Raw genomic sequence first — 15,882 nt, 5'->3', positions numbered from 1 at the left:
TGGGCCTTATGAAACAATTTGTCAGAGCTCTAGATAAGGAGTCGGCAGCATTCAAGTACCTTCAAGACTTCTTCCCTAAGCTGTCTGGGGCAAAGGTCAAAGCCGGTGTCTTCGTTAGACCACAGATAAAAAAGATCCTGGAGTGCAGTGAATTCCCCAAGAAGCTCACTAGTAAGGAGAAAGCGGCTTGGAACAGCTTTGTCGCAGTGGTTCGGGGCTTCCTGGGCAATCACAAGGCCGAAAACTATGTGGAGCTGGTTGAGACTCTGGTGAAGAACTACGGCACAATGGGCTGTAGGATGTCCCTCAAAGTCCATATCCTTGATGCTCATCTTGATAAATTCAAGGAGAACATTGGAGCGTACTCGGAGGAGCAAGGCGAACGCTTCCACCAGGATATACTGGACTTTGAACGCCTCTACCAAGAACAGTATAACGAGAACATGATGGGAGACTACATCTGGGGGCTGATTCGTGAAAGTGATTTACAGTATAATCGTAAATCTCGAAAAACTACTCACTTCTAAATCTTTTGTAGTCATTTTTGTATTACTTTAGTATAAATACATGTTAACTTGGATTCATATGTTGTTTTTTTCTGACTTTATGGGAACGAAGACACAAATTTGCCCGTTTTCTCATTGTAAATATTTACATTTCAAAATATCACTGTCCTGGTCACAAAAGCAAAGATTGTGGGGAATAATAGCCATTTTCTATACTTTTGAGGCATAAGCAATTAGGAAATAACACCTACTACCCAGGAACAAAAATTGTGTTACACAGTGTAATTAATACATTTTACAAGTTGCCAATTCACAGAATATTTATTTTCTAGCTTGTTTTCTGCGTAATGTCTGTCACAATGCTAATTAATCAATATCAACCTTTAACGACTGCATTAGGTTTCACTTCTGGGGTGGTTGTCATAGTTGACAACAAGCCTCATATACTGTAAAGTAAGGTTCTGACAGTTTCTAAACACAGTTTAGAAAACACCTAAATGTTGTGTGTTAGTAACATCTTTCACACCAGGTTTCATCCAGATACATTTTGAAAGTGATGTGCAGTATATAAATATTTGACTTAAAGGTCCACGTGTTTTAATTAACCTCTTGTCTGAATTTGTAAACTGGTCACCTTACACAGTCATTACAAACTGGGAGTGTTTGTTTTTAAGCTGCTAAAACAGTGTCCCCTATATTTTAATGAAAACCTCCCTCAATCCTAATACTGGATTCAATTTGTAAAACTGATTCCAGGATTTAAACATGTACACGTTGTTCTGTTTCAGATGTAATGGCTGTGTATGCAGATTTATTTTATTTGTTTTTAAAAAATAACTTCTCTTTCAACTCTGAGTCCCAATCTGCTGTATATATAAACTGAACCATGTAAGTATATGTCAAGCCCAGTTACGCGTGCTAGTTTCTGCGCCTATCTACGCATGAACATTTGTATTACAAGGTATACATTTTTTCAATTTAGCATTCTAGCTCCATGGTAACGGATATATTATTATGCACAGAATAATAAAAGGACCCTGGGTAATCTAAGGCAGCCTAGTCAAGCGTGTTGTACATGGGTGCATGTTATATTACAAACCTAAAGATGTGACAATACTTAGCATATCATTGCTTAAATAACTCAAGGAAAGAGGTTTGCTTCCAAATACAATTTTTAAAAAAAATTTTAAAAAAAGAAAAAGGAAAACATGGCTTGGGCATGTGCCATGGTACTGGAGAAGACCCAAGAGCCTGTGTCTTCTAAACTGTTATTTAAAGTTAAAAAAAAAAAAAGGTTTAGTGGCATACAAAATAATAAGAACAATGAGAAACACACTGCCATACGCCTGTCTACTTACCACCACTCCAAACTGCTCTGGTTCAGACAGGCTAGGAAATTCATTTTTAAAGCGAACCAAGGCATTCAGCTGCTCCTGCTCAGGGAGATGCTTTACCAGATTCTGTTGACAAAGAACACAAAGTTAAGAAACAGACTGACCCAGAGACTCGCAGAGAACATTTACTCTACATCAATCAATATTATTGTGATCATCTTGTTACCATTTACCTTTTTTTTTTTTTTTTACCATTCTACGTTCTCTTTTGACAAACAAACAAACAGACAGACAAAACACAGTACACAGAAGCAAAGGAATTGCCGGGCACACAATGTGTGTACAACAAGCAAGACGAACAAACATTTAAACAATGGTGAATTGGAGGTGAGAAACATAAATCACGTGCCACACAAACTCAATACTTCTCCACTGAAAAAACCCTCTCAACTGCATTTGATTTTGAACAGCTTTTGAATGAAAGAGATCAAATAAAACTAAAAACACCTGAGCAAGCTACCACTATAGGTATCACTTTATGCCAGTCCTTTATTATTATAATTTTCTTTTTCTTTACAAGCCCTACACATCCAAGTGTAAACAACCTGCTAACAAAGCTGATATTTGTGGAGTGCATTTCAAGAACACTGTACATAAAGGGACATATAATCTTATGCTACTGGAGGACCTATCATCTATACCTGGGCTTGTTTTGACCCCATGATGTTATGAATTCCAGACTGACACAAATTACATTTTACATTATTTGGCATTAGCTGTTGTGTGCAGGGCTGTATAATACTAGTACATGAAGGGTGCCATGCTAATGCGAGTTGTGTTGTAATTTACTGTTTAAACATCCCTGCCAAACAAGCACATTTCTTGATCATTGTATTTGCTAAGAAACGGCAAACTTGTTGTCAAAAGACAAAGAGTTTAAAATACAAAGGGCAGAATTCTTAAGAATGACTTTTTGCCTGCGGTAATCTCTGTATACATAGCATATGGGACTTTCCAAAGCAACCTCATACTGGATTAGTTCAAGTTTGCTTAGACTAATTCAACACTTAACAATACTAAGATGCTTTCCAGAGTCTTCCCCTATGCTGTTTTACAGACAAGCAGTATTGATTATATATAATAATGTTTGAGAGAAACAGCACCAATGAGTAAGTCTCCAGCACCACTCCAGTAATGTAAAAGAACAGCCATTATGTTACCTGACACATGTTTGTTTGGTTGTTTTTTTTTTTTTTTATTCAGTAGAATATTTTGAATATTTTTGTTACTTTTGTAACATACTTGCGCTATTAATATTATATAGTATGATATGGTGTTTTGATATACAAGAGGTCTGTGTGTGTGTGTTATACAAAAGCTGCATTTTATACTAGAGGTGTAACCCTAGGCAGCTCAATCACTCATTTTATATAACAGAATGCGTCATATTCTAAGACATGACAGTAGACTTACAGGGGAAAAAATAAATAAATAAATAAATAAATTCTGAATACTACACTTCAACCTCACCCATGAGAAAAAAATTGCTTATCATCGTTTAAATAACACACACACAAAATAAATAATTGGAATTAATAGTTTCCAGGCTACCGTGGCTTTAGCTCCATAATGGAATACCATTGACTTTCAGTTTTGAATAAAATGATGCAGAATGTGCATCTCTGTGCAAAGGGAATCTACGGAAGTTTCCACAAATAAGTGCCTGTCAGAGATGCCTGAAGGCACGATGAGAGGTCAAGTCCCCTTAATTGAATAAAAACAAAATCCTTGTGACCTTTCTTTGACAAGCAATGTTATTGTCAGTACTTCCCATTCATTCCACTGCCTTCACTGAATGCCTGAAGACACTGGTTCAACAGGCAAAACAAAATGGGCTGACTCATTTTCTTTTTATATAGAATTAGTTTATAAACAAAAGGTCCTGTTAAATGCTGTCTCTTCATAGGTTTCAAATCACTAGGAATTTGATAAGAAAAATGTAAAGGGCATATGTAACTTATTTATGTTTGACATTTTGTTAATAAATTACCTTGCTGCTCTCTTTGTTTTCATTCTTGACTTGCTGATTGATGATATCTGACCAGTGATATGTACACCCACATAGTGTGAAATGCGAATGACACAATATTCAACCAATTACAAAATCTGTTGTTCATGGCTAGAAACTGAGCCTTCAAATTCTATCATCAGACATTTGTATTTCTTTCACTGGTAACATTGAAAATATATCCGCACGTCGTTTTCTGAACAAATTTACAATACACAGAAATTGTAGTTTTAGTTTGTTTAAGGTGAAGCCCTCAATCTCCTGACCTGAATCATAGGCTCTGTCAGTTTTTCTTCATCCACTTCCAAAACCATCCTTTTGATTTCTTGATAAGGTATCCGAAAGGAACCCAGAAAAATTGCTAAAAATAAGACAAAAAAAAAAAACACAAAACTTTTGGATGAAGTATATGCTTCATTGCGACTGGTGACTTTGCTTGCAAGAGCTGCTGTAAGTGGCTTGGGGACATGACAAAGCCAACAGCACGACCACAGGCACACAACATATAACACCACTCATTTAGTTTAAAATAAGAAGAGAAACTAGGTTTAAAGAGCACTCAAGGAAAACAACTAGATGGATGACCTTTCTAAAGCATGCTTTCAAAGGAATTATTCTGGTGGGATTTCACCTATACGAAACCATTTTAGATGTATTAGCGATACAGTAACCGGTTTCTCTTACCATTTGAAAATGCTTCAGGGTTTTGAACTTTCTCAATATTAGCACATGCATGGCATTATATATATATATATATATATATATATATATATATATATATATATATATATATATATATATATATATATATATATATATATATAGATTGAATGCACAGTGGCTTGCGAAAGTATTCAGACCTCTGAACAATTCTCTCATATTACCAAATTACAAATGGTACATTGAAATTTCATTCTGTTTGATATTTAATTTTTAAACACTGAAACTCAGAATCAATTTTGTAAGGTGACATTGGTTTTATGTTGGGAAATATTTTTAAGAAAAATAAAAAACTGAAATATCTTGCTTGCATAAGTATTCAACCCCTGTGCTGTGGAAGGTCCCAGTTTGCACTGATGAAAGAAATTGCCCTAACGAGGACACAATTACCTTACCATTGGCCTCCACCTGTGAACCATTAAAGTTGCTGTCACATTTTCTGGATAAAAACCCCACTGTTGAAGGATCATTGGTAAGGCTGTGAATCTGAAGGAAAAGGAAGACCAAAGAGCATTCTACAGAAGTTATATAAAAGATAAAGTAATACAAATGCATAAATTAGGGAAAGGGTACAAAATAATATCCAAGTGTTTGGATATCCCAGTGAGCACAGTTGGATCAATAATCAGGAAGTGGAAGCTGCATCACACCACCCAGGCACTGCCAAGAAAAGGCCGTCCCTCAAAACTCAGCACACAAACAAGAAGGAGACTTGTGAGAGAAGCCACAGAGAAGCCAACAATCACTTTTAAGGAGCTACAGAGTTCAGTGGCTGGGACTGGAGTAATGGTGCACCAGTCAACCATATCAAGAGCTCTGCATAACACTGGACTGTATGGGAGGGTGGCAAGAAAGAAGCCGTTACTCAAAAATTACCATCTGAAAGCACATCTGGAGTTTGCCAGAAAGCATGAGAGTGACCCAGCTGCGATGTGGGGAAAGGTTTTGTGGTCGGATGAGACCAAGATAGAGCTTTTTGGCCAAAACTCAAAGCGCTATGTGTGGCGCAAACCTAACACTGCCCATGCCTCAAGACACACCATCCCTATAGTGAAGTATGGTGATGACAGCATCATGCTGTGGGGATGCTTCTCATCAGCAGGGACTGGGCACCTTGTTACAACTGAAGGAAGAATGGATGGAGCAAAATACAGGAAAATACTGCAAGAGAATCTGCTTCAGTCCACTAAAAATCAGAAGCTTGGGAGGAAATTAACCTTTCAGCAGGACAATGATCCCAAGCCAAAGGCCAAAGCAACATTGGAGTGGCTCAAGAACAAAAAGGTGAATGTCCTACAGTGGCCCAGTCAAAGTCCTGATCTCAATCCCATTGAGAATCTGTGGAACTATTTCAAAATTGCAGTCCACAAGCATCGCCCAACCAACCTGAACAACCTGGAGCAAATCTGCCAAGAAGAATGGCCCAAAATCACTCCGACACTGTGTGCAAAGCTGGTACATACTTACCCCAAAAGACTTAAAGCAGCTCTACCAAATATTAATGTGTGGGGGTTGAATACTTATGCAAGCAAGATATTTCAGTTTTTTATTTTTCTTAAAAACATTTCCCAACATAAAACCAATGTCACCTTACAATAATTGATTTTGAGTTTAACTGTTTTAAAATAAAATATCGAACAGAACGAAATTTCAATGTACCATTTGTAATTCAGTAATATGAGAGAATTGGTCAGGGGTCTGAATACTATGTGTGTATATACTGTATCTATATTATGTGTGTGTATATATATATATATATATATATATATATATATATATATATATATATATATATATATATATATATATATATATATATATATACACACACATAATATAGTGCACTCCATTTCTAAGAATTACTGACATAAGAATCAACTGCACAGTGATCAAAACCACTGGGACAAAATCATTCTCATACTAACCTTGCTAAAATACTCTGCTTATAAGAATCATTTTGGGGCTGACTACATTCAATATGATACTGTATCAAGTGCAATGATGTGTACATCTCAGGTAATTAGGTAGGTACATAGTGTGAGCAGTATAATCCCTGGTCCGCAGCAACTCCCAGTAGAAAAAAAAGCAAGTCGTGCAATTTATGTGTGTCGACCTGGCAGGAAAAAGAAAGACATACGACTGCATTGTACAGGTATTTTTTGTGTTCTCTGTTAGTAAAAATGTGTTTTAGATAAAGTGAATACACATTCATTGAATTCATACCGAGTACAGGACTGTTATTGTGTGATATGCATGTAGAGGAAAGTGGATTGCGTTGCGGAGCTTTGAATCTCTGCTTAGTGAAAAACTGTGTGATTTGCATCGCTTAAATGCAGTGGTAGTCCTGACAGTAAAATACTGTACTGTAATGTCATTTTAATTCAAAGGCCATTACATGTAACACTGCACGGCAGTTAAAATAGGCACCCTCACAAGACGATTGCTTCTCAAGTATACTGTAGTAAAATAGGATTCTGCAGTCTTGAGTAAACATAATCGTGATCATATAACAAGTTGCTTACCCAGGAGGATTGTTTTGATGTGTTGTCTTAGTGATTGAGCACCATTGACATTTATATACTGTATTTAAGCTGCTGATGCAGAGACACTTTTGCTAATTGTAATCCTATCTGTCTGCTTTTAAGAATCAACCACGGATAAGAATCAAATCAACGGGTCTGATTCTTATAAAACAGAGTGCACTGTGTTTGTTTTTGTTAAAAGTAACTGCTTGCCATTATGTACCTTCTGCAGATCATTTGGATCAAAGGAAATCACATCTCATGTTCTAATAATTATTATAACATTTTTACTTCAGCCCTCATCATGTAACAGCAGTTACTATGTGGAGCTGTTTCTGTTTTAATACAGAGAAAGAGAGTCATAGGCACAGAGAATATATTAAAAACACTGTGTTTGTGAAACCATAAAGACATAAACAAAATATCCCTTGAGCGTCCTCATCATCTTCCTCAAGTATGATTTCTATACTATTTCTGCATCAGAAAAAACACTACAGCAGTCAGAAGTTTTCTTCTGCATAATTTATTACTTTGATTTCAATGATTAGCCTCATTTTCATTTAGTACTGGAAACAAAGGCCACGTGCCCCTTTGATAAAGTTCAATGAACTGCATATATTAGTAGCTACTTAAGTATTTTCAAACCATTGCTGCTCAAAGGAGGATTAGTGATAATTCAGAGTTCTAAATGATAATTTAAGAGAGATCACTGGTGGTGTGGGGACATGGCGCAGATTATTTACAGTGTGTAACTTTTCCATTGCAATAAGGGTTCCCAATCCTCATAAGACTTACCAGGCTTGTATTACCTTAACACTTTCCACTCTGGTCTACGTTATATTGCTTGGCAGCATGCTTTGTTTTGCTTGCTACTGAAGTAGAGTGGGATTCCATTGCAACGGCAATATTACACTTTAAACAGCAGTTACCAACCACAGCTTTTAGTTATTTACATTCCTAAACTGCTGCAGTATTCTCTTCATCAAAGCTAGTCTTATTAAGATGGTATTTCTTATCTGAAATCTACTTTTCTGTAAACCTAGTTATAGCACCTTATGAGTCCTGGATTGCTGCCATGAATAAGAGACACATGCTGGTTCTTCCCTGAATACCACTGGAAGAATTATGCTGTACTGGAGTTTTGCAGTATCACAAACTGACCACCACTCAAATTCAAGAGGGTGATGCTAAACTAGATGAAGTCGATTTGAACTCGGCAGCGCTTTATCTGCGATGTAGGAAAAAAAAAGTCCAGAGAGAGAAATGACCCATTGAAAAGCATCGGGCCCCCACATTGTCGCAGTAAAAATATAAAAGAAATTCTGATTCAAGGCTGGACAGAGAGGAGTGAATGCAACTATATGAAAGAAATTGTACTTTGCAAAGATGTGGGCAGTAATTCCTCTCAAATTTGAATGTAACCAGAATCAACCTAAACTCATGCCAGCGTTTAAGACTATTGTGCATGTAACCAGAATCAACCTAAACTCATGCCAGGGTTTAAGTGTACTGTGAATGGTGGTCTTGATTATAACAAGTTCCATGAATGCATATTGGCTTATCGCGCAATGAATTCCATAAGAAACGAAAGTGGCCACTTACACAGATTCTGTGCTATCTTTGGATCCAAGACTTTCAGTTATTTGATTCTTTTTTTGATGGATTTCTTCTCCAACTCCTCCTCCTCCTTCTTGGCTGTAAATTAATCACAATACATTTCAAATGAATCTGAAACAAAATGCTTATCCTCATTATCTGTGTAATCCTTGGAACAAACAGATCTGTGTGTCTGGATAAGAATGCTTTATGTCCTATATAATGTTATCCACCTTTGACTTTTTATTTTTTTTTAAACAGCCTATTAAAAAGCCTTTAATAATTTAAGGAATACAAATGAGAATATTCTTCTTTCACTCCTTTGATTATTTATCATTCTTATGACCTCAATGGTTATACATATTTTGTCAGCAGCGATTAAATAATGACGACTTCTCTCTAAAGCATGCATTTGTTTGTTTAAAGCTGTAGTGCCATTGGTAACCCTGTAGGCCTATATAATTCCCACAGTGATTACGACATCTCCCCAACAACATTAAATATTGTACCCTGGTCTCTCATTTTACGTCAATATTCACACAGGACCAGTAAAAACAAAACCAGCTTTGAACACAGGTCAATTCTCACAGCTAAAACATAAACGTCATACATCTCGCCAGACACAATAGCAAACTAGAAAGCACTGCAAATAGCAGAAGAAATGTTAGGTAAAGATACACAAATATAGAAGCATAACTTGTATTAGGGCTAGTGTCTTCACTGTCAGTGACGCATCATTTTAATGGCGACTAATAAAACCTACAATAATACAATGTGTTATCCTCTTATTCATAAAACCAACCCATGGTGCCAAGTGATAAAACTCAATAGAGATGGTGGATTTACCCAGCACACTCCATAATAATGCAACAAAAACATGAATCTTTTTGTTCTCAAACAAATTTTACTTTTGTCAGATTTAGGAGATATTAATTTATGAAGAGATAATTCGTCAGTTATGTAGAGCGCATTTACAATGATGTAAGCTACCTTTTCAAATGAAACACTTTGTAAGTCATAGCAGAGGTCATTAACTAGCTGCTTTGCAGGTCTCCTATAATAATGTCCGACCACCACCAAATTACCATTAAATAGGACTGTCTACCAGAGTTTCTGAGGGGATTCTGTTGAGGTATTCATTTTATCAATGTGCAAAATAAATGTGTCACAGTTTTTATTTATTTATTTGGTTTACAAATAAGTCCCACCTGATTTCTCTCTTTTTCCCCAGTTCCTATTTCATTGCTATTACAAAGTGTTCCTAATTGGATTTTACATTCTGTTGTCTTATACATTTTGAATACAGGCTATGATTAAAGATGGCAGTCTTGGATATGAACACTGCTACATCTTTGCAAATGCCAATTTGCTTGGTTTCAGATGTCTGATGAACAGCAGATGATCTTGCACTCTGATTATATTATAAATAGACAGTAGAACATGCGGATGGCAGACTTGGTCATAGCACTGTACATCTACCACTCAATTGTCCAAACTTTGAGACAAAAATATTGTATTATAGCATAGGATCATAGGACATGTAGAATCACTCTGCCATTTCCTTTCATTAGGATTCTAAACCCTGTTACTGTACTGCACATGATAACGTATAGCTGATAAACAAACATCACATAGGCTAGGTTCAATAAGAAGCAGCTATATGTTTGTTTTTCTGTAGTCCAAAGCACTTTTCTGCTCACACACAATGAGTCATATAATTAGAGCCTAAGTACTGTATTATAATAGTGTAGTATATATTGGGTATTGTATTATTAGTATTACTATTTGCAACATTCTATACGTTATACAAAAGTGTATTAGCAATTTGCTACGTAACACTAATTTACAGTGTTAAATTCATCCTTTAAAACATCCAAATTAGATGCCTTACATCTTGGTTTATCTATGCTTTGTATAAGTAAGTAGCCTTTTTAAATCAAAGAAGGGAATCCAAATAAGAGCTCTGGGCAATTGATTTATGTTGGCAATGGATGAAGCAAGATTTTGCTGAATGCAAGTATATTTTTTAGAAAGCATCGCAAACAAGCCCCTGGACAACAAAGCAGTTTGACAATTTTCTTGGCGTAATAAAAAACAGCAAGCTGGGAAACAAAGCAATTACTGGTAATTAAAAACGATGCATATGGCTCACATGACTACTGGAAATTCACAGGGTCGAGAAGGAAGTGTACTAAGCTGAGGCAGGGATTTCACAAGGGACACACCTAGCAGAAGGTACAGTAGTACACAACAGGGTAAATACACAGTGTGGAAATGAGAACTCCCATGACTTACGTGGCTCCTCGTCACGACATTTCACTTCACAGACTTTAGTTTGCCAGGAGAAAGAACGTTAGAGAAACATTCAAGCAATATTTGAGAAAACATTCAAAGTATAAAACCTTCTAATACTTGTAATTGCTTTCTTGTTTCTACATATTTAATGATGGAATAAGTAAATAAAAACACACAGACTTAATGTACAGATACAAGACTATTAAAGTTTAGTTCATTGAAATAGCTGCTTGTTTGCTTGTTCTGTTCCTAAAGAAACAAGACATGGGTGAAAGTTACTGTTCTATGCAAAGCAGTAAATTTGTATTATTTGTTTCAAGTGCTCATTTCTTCTGCGAAGATTATATTGCAAGGAATATATTTAAGTTGTAAACGCTGCACAAAACGACAAATGGATAAGTACTGAATGACAAGGCAGCCAAATGTGGATTTTAATCATTCTCACGAAATGATAAATGTCAGATCAAATCACCTTGGAGGTGAGGCAACTAAAGTCAGGCAGATGAAGCTACAGAGTCCTGCAGAGTTGTGAATGCCAATGGAAACAGCAGCTCTTAATTGCACTATTAGGTATCTCAATAAATAATCCTGTAGAGTCAATCAATAACTATGACATATGAAAAGACATCAACACACATTAAAACTTACAACCTACTCACGCCCTTTTTGTGTGCCATTTATGTGCCATTGATCTTCCCAGAAATAGCACCATTACACCACCATGGAACGTTGTGCTGTTTCTAAAACCTAACAGGAGTCCCTTTTTGTGATGCGATAAAATTGCAAGCAAAGGAAAATAATATTGGATGAAATATATTGACAAGATGAAAGACAAGATTTATCTTTGAAATGCATGTCTGTCTTTCATTTTGATAGCTATAATACAGATTTAAATTAAGATCCGTTTTAAGCTTGAACACTGACCATATGAAGCTGCAAGCTCCCCTCACAGGGCTACTTAACTATGTATGAAAAAGTATCAGCTAGTAGCATTCCTATAGCTTTGTATACCTTGTCAAATGTGCAAGATATTACATAATGCTGTCTGGATATGGTACAAAAGACCAGGGGCCATATTGCTGAAACCTTCATAAGAAAAAAAAAAATCTTTAATCCATTTTTTTTTTTATTAAATTTGGACTTAAGAAAAAAGTTAAGAAGAAATTATATTCTCCAAGAACCTTTTTTTTCTAATCTTTTTTCTTAAAAACAAACTTAAGTAAAATCTGTATTCTTAAAATGTCTTAACTAAGATAACTAAACCCTTGCCTTAAAATAAGTAGCTCTTGGGAGGTATGTAGAAGAAATACATATTACATTTTTTGAAGAGTTTAATAAAGAAATGCAAATATATATTTTAATATATTTTATATTATTGTGAATCTTACAAATTCCCAAATACAGTTTTCAGTTTTCATTACATCATGCTATAACTAACAATGCCATTGTGTTATGGATTATTTATGATACCCTAAATATAAAGTAGGAAAATATGCATCCAATGTGTATTATATATTGTTGAGATGTGTATGAATGTTTTATTTAAAATATTGCAACTTTTTTGTAGAATGGAGGTCCTGTGGTTGATCATACAGGAGGCAGAGAAGACAAACATGAGAGTGAGATGAGAATCAGCATCACTTCAGGGATTTAAAAAATGCAGTGAAATGACCTTGCCTTTTAGTCAGTGATTGACAGGTCACTGCAGCTAGCGAATCACAACTTACACATTACCTTTGTTTTGCTTTTAGAGTTACAAAAATGAAAATGCATAATAATACTACTACTACTACTACTAATAGTAATAATAATAATATATTATTGCTATTTATGTTTGTAGGTAGGCATTGTATGTCCCTGATAAACACCCACGGCAGCCGATGGTGGGTGCACGGAGGGACAAACTTATTAAACGCTTTGCTTATAACTACAGCCTAAGCATACATTACCATTATACTTCTGAATTTAAAAGGTTTTCAATCTTTAGGGACTGTTTTTACCCTTAAGAAGACCATGATCTATTTGCTGCACTACAATCCAATCACCGGTTCTATCTCCATTTCCGGAAGCCATAGTGCTAAGGACAGATCAGCGAGTGGATTCCCCAGGTAGAAGAACGATTTTTTGGTCAGTTAAAAAGTAGAGCTCCATGCTGCTGGGAGTTGGGCTATGATACAACTGCATTTCCATTAAGTTGAGTTACAAGAACAAGAATCACAGCAGCCCAATTTAGTTAAAAAGTCTGTCACTGACAATTACTGAAATAGTATTGTATTGTTGTTTTATTTCTGTTTAGATTTGCCTGAATACATTTCTCAGATGAAACTAACAGAAGCCTGTGGTCACGTTAATATTTATGCAAACGAGGACTGATTTGCATGATTTATTTATTTATTTTAGTAATACGTTGTGGCAAAGTGTTTAACAGTGTGCAGGTGCATGAATGGAACAGTGACCAATCAATAGGCAGACAATGATAATCCAGGTGCAATGATCTTTTATTTGTAAATCCGATGGTCTGATGACACAAATATAGATAACAATGCTAACAGGCAATACAGTGGCATGTATTGCTCTGTTTTAATCCACGGTTTGGTCCCGAAATAATAATAGTCCCGTTCCTAAACACTCACACGTAACACAAACACGAGTCCACGGTGAGAGTGATAGTGCTTGTGGTGTAAATAGAGTTTATTAGTGAACAAGGTGCAGTGTTGTCCGGGTTTAGTGCTGGCCTTTAACAACAACTCCGGATTGTGTTAGCCGTCTAACAACAATAAACAAACAGTTTTTTAGACACAACAAACAAACAAACAAACAACACACTCACGATTACAATACAGGTCTCCTTCCAGTTTAACATTTAACCATAACAAGGAACAGATCACTTTGCTGTGCCCCCTTTTGTATAGTCAATCAAGACCCCTTGGTTAACTAGTGCAACCGCTTCTCCAATCCATGGCTGCCACGTCGTTTCCCTTCCAGGTCAATGATTTAGTGTATCGTAGCTCTGCCCCCTTATTAGATGATCGACTAACTATTAACCCTGGGAATTAACTGTATGGCCATCCAGTCCAGGACACACTGTTCCCTTTAAACAGTGGCCTCACAGGTCGGGAGAGAGATGTATCACCAAAAATCATTCTGTCTCTGTCACATATGTATACGGTTATAAATAAATACATACATATATACATATGATTAAAATGTAAAGAGTGTTTAGCTAAATCACAATCTATGTATTTTAAATTCAGTTAGCCTTAGGCCAATATTGCTTTGGATTTATTTATTTTTTTCTTAAGACAATATTTAAGAATTTCTTATGAAGAAATTTAAGAAGATCGTAAGGTAAATGGTAGGACTGAACTGAACAATCTTAGGAAGACCTTAACTATTTTCTTTCGAGCTTTGACGTTTTGTCCGAAGATGACTTTCAAGATTACGGCAATGGCAGTTTCAATTAATACCAATTGAAGTTCAGGATTCAACATTCAGACCCTCAGCTTCATTTATTTGTCCATTTCTCTGCATTTTGTAAAATAAGCAGATGGCAACTACAGTATTAAAATGTAACTTCTTCAGTCTGTCCGTCACATAAAATATATGTATTGCATTCTTGCCTTTATGACATGTAGAAAACAAAAAGTACTGATTAGAGGAAAAACCTCAGAATGGAGTGTGGTAACCAGCGGTGTACCACAGGGATCAGTATTAGGTCCTCTGCTATTCCTAATCTACATTAATGATTTAGATTCTGGTATAGTAACCAAACATGTTAAATTTGCAGACGACACAAAAGTAGGAGGAGTGGCAAATACTGTTGTAGCAGCAAAGGTCATTCAAAATGATCTAGACAAGATTCAAAACTGGGCAGACACATGGCAAATGACATTTAATAGAGAAAAGTGTAAGGTACTGCACACAGGAAATAAAAATGTACATTATAAATATCATATGGGAGATACTGAAATTGGAGAAGGAATCTATGAAAAAGACCTAGGAGTTTTTGTTGACTCAGAAATGTCTTCATCTAGACAATGTGGGAAAGCTATAAAAAAGGCTAACAAGATGCTCGGATACATTGTGAAAAGTGTCGAATTTAAATCAAGGGAAGTAATGTTAAAACTGTACAATGCACTAGTAAGACCTCATCTTGAATATTGTGTGCAGTTCTGGTCACCTCGCTATAAAAAAGATATTGCTGCTCTAGAAAGAGTGCAAAGAAGAGCGACCAGAATTATTCCGGGCTTAAAAGGCATGTCATATGCAGACAGGCTAAAATAATTGAATCTGTTCAGTCTTGAACAAAGAAGACTATGCGGCGACCTAATTCAAGCATTCAAAATTCTAAAAGGTATTGACAGTGTCGACCCAAGGGACTTTTTCAGCCTGAAAAAAGAAACAAGGACCAGGGGTCACAAATGGAGATTAGACAAAGGGGCATTCAGAACAGAAAATAGGAGGCACTTTTTTACACAGAGAATTGTGAGGGTCTGGAACCAACTCCCCAGTAATGTTGTTGAAGCTGACACCCTGGGATCCTTCAAGAAGCTGCTTGATGAGATTCTGGGATCAATAAGCTACTAACAACCAAACGAGCAAGATGGGCCGAATGGCCTCCTCTCGTTTGTAAACGTTCTTATGTTCTTATGATCTGAACTTTGAAGATTTATAAAAATTACAGAAGTTGCTCTGCAGTATGCCAACATGATGTTCTACTGGATAACTTATTGAGGAGAACTGGATAGAACTTGGCATACAGTATCTGGTAAATAGTATTTTCTTCAGATAATTTCTTTGTCATTCTATGCTGCATAGAAACTAGTTTATTTCCAATTAGT

The 15,882-nt window shown here is 36.0% G+C and overlaps 1 pseudogene; it reads right to left on the bottom strand.

The window, feature by feature from the left end:
- LOC121321104 overlaps window positions 1–15,882 on the bottom strand; it is a 247,435-nt pseudogene that overhangs the window by 47,970 nt on the left and 183,583 nt on the right.

The sequence above is a fragment of the Polyodon spathula genome, chromosome 9, assembly GCF_017654505.1.
Source record: "Polyodon spathula isolate WHYD16114869_AA chromosome 9, ASM1765450v1, whole genome shotgun sequence".
Classification (NCBI taxonomy): domain Eukaryota; kingdom Metazoa; phylum Chordata; class Actinopteri; order Acipenseriformes; family Polyodontidae; genus Polyodon; species Polyodon spathula.
The sequence above is the reverse complement of the archived record's forward strand: the minus strand, read 5'-3'. Positions and strand labels throughout refer to the sequence as shown.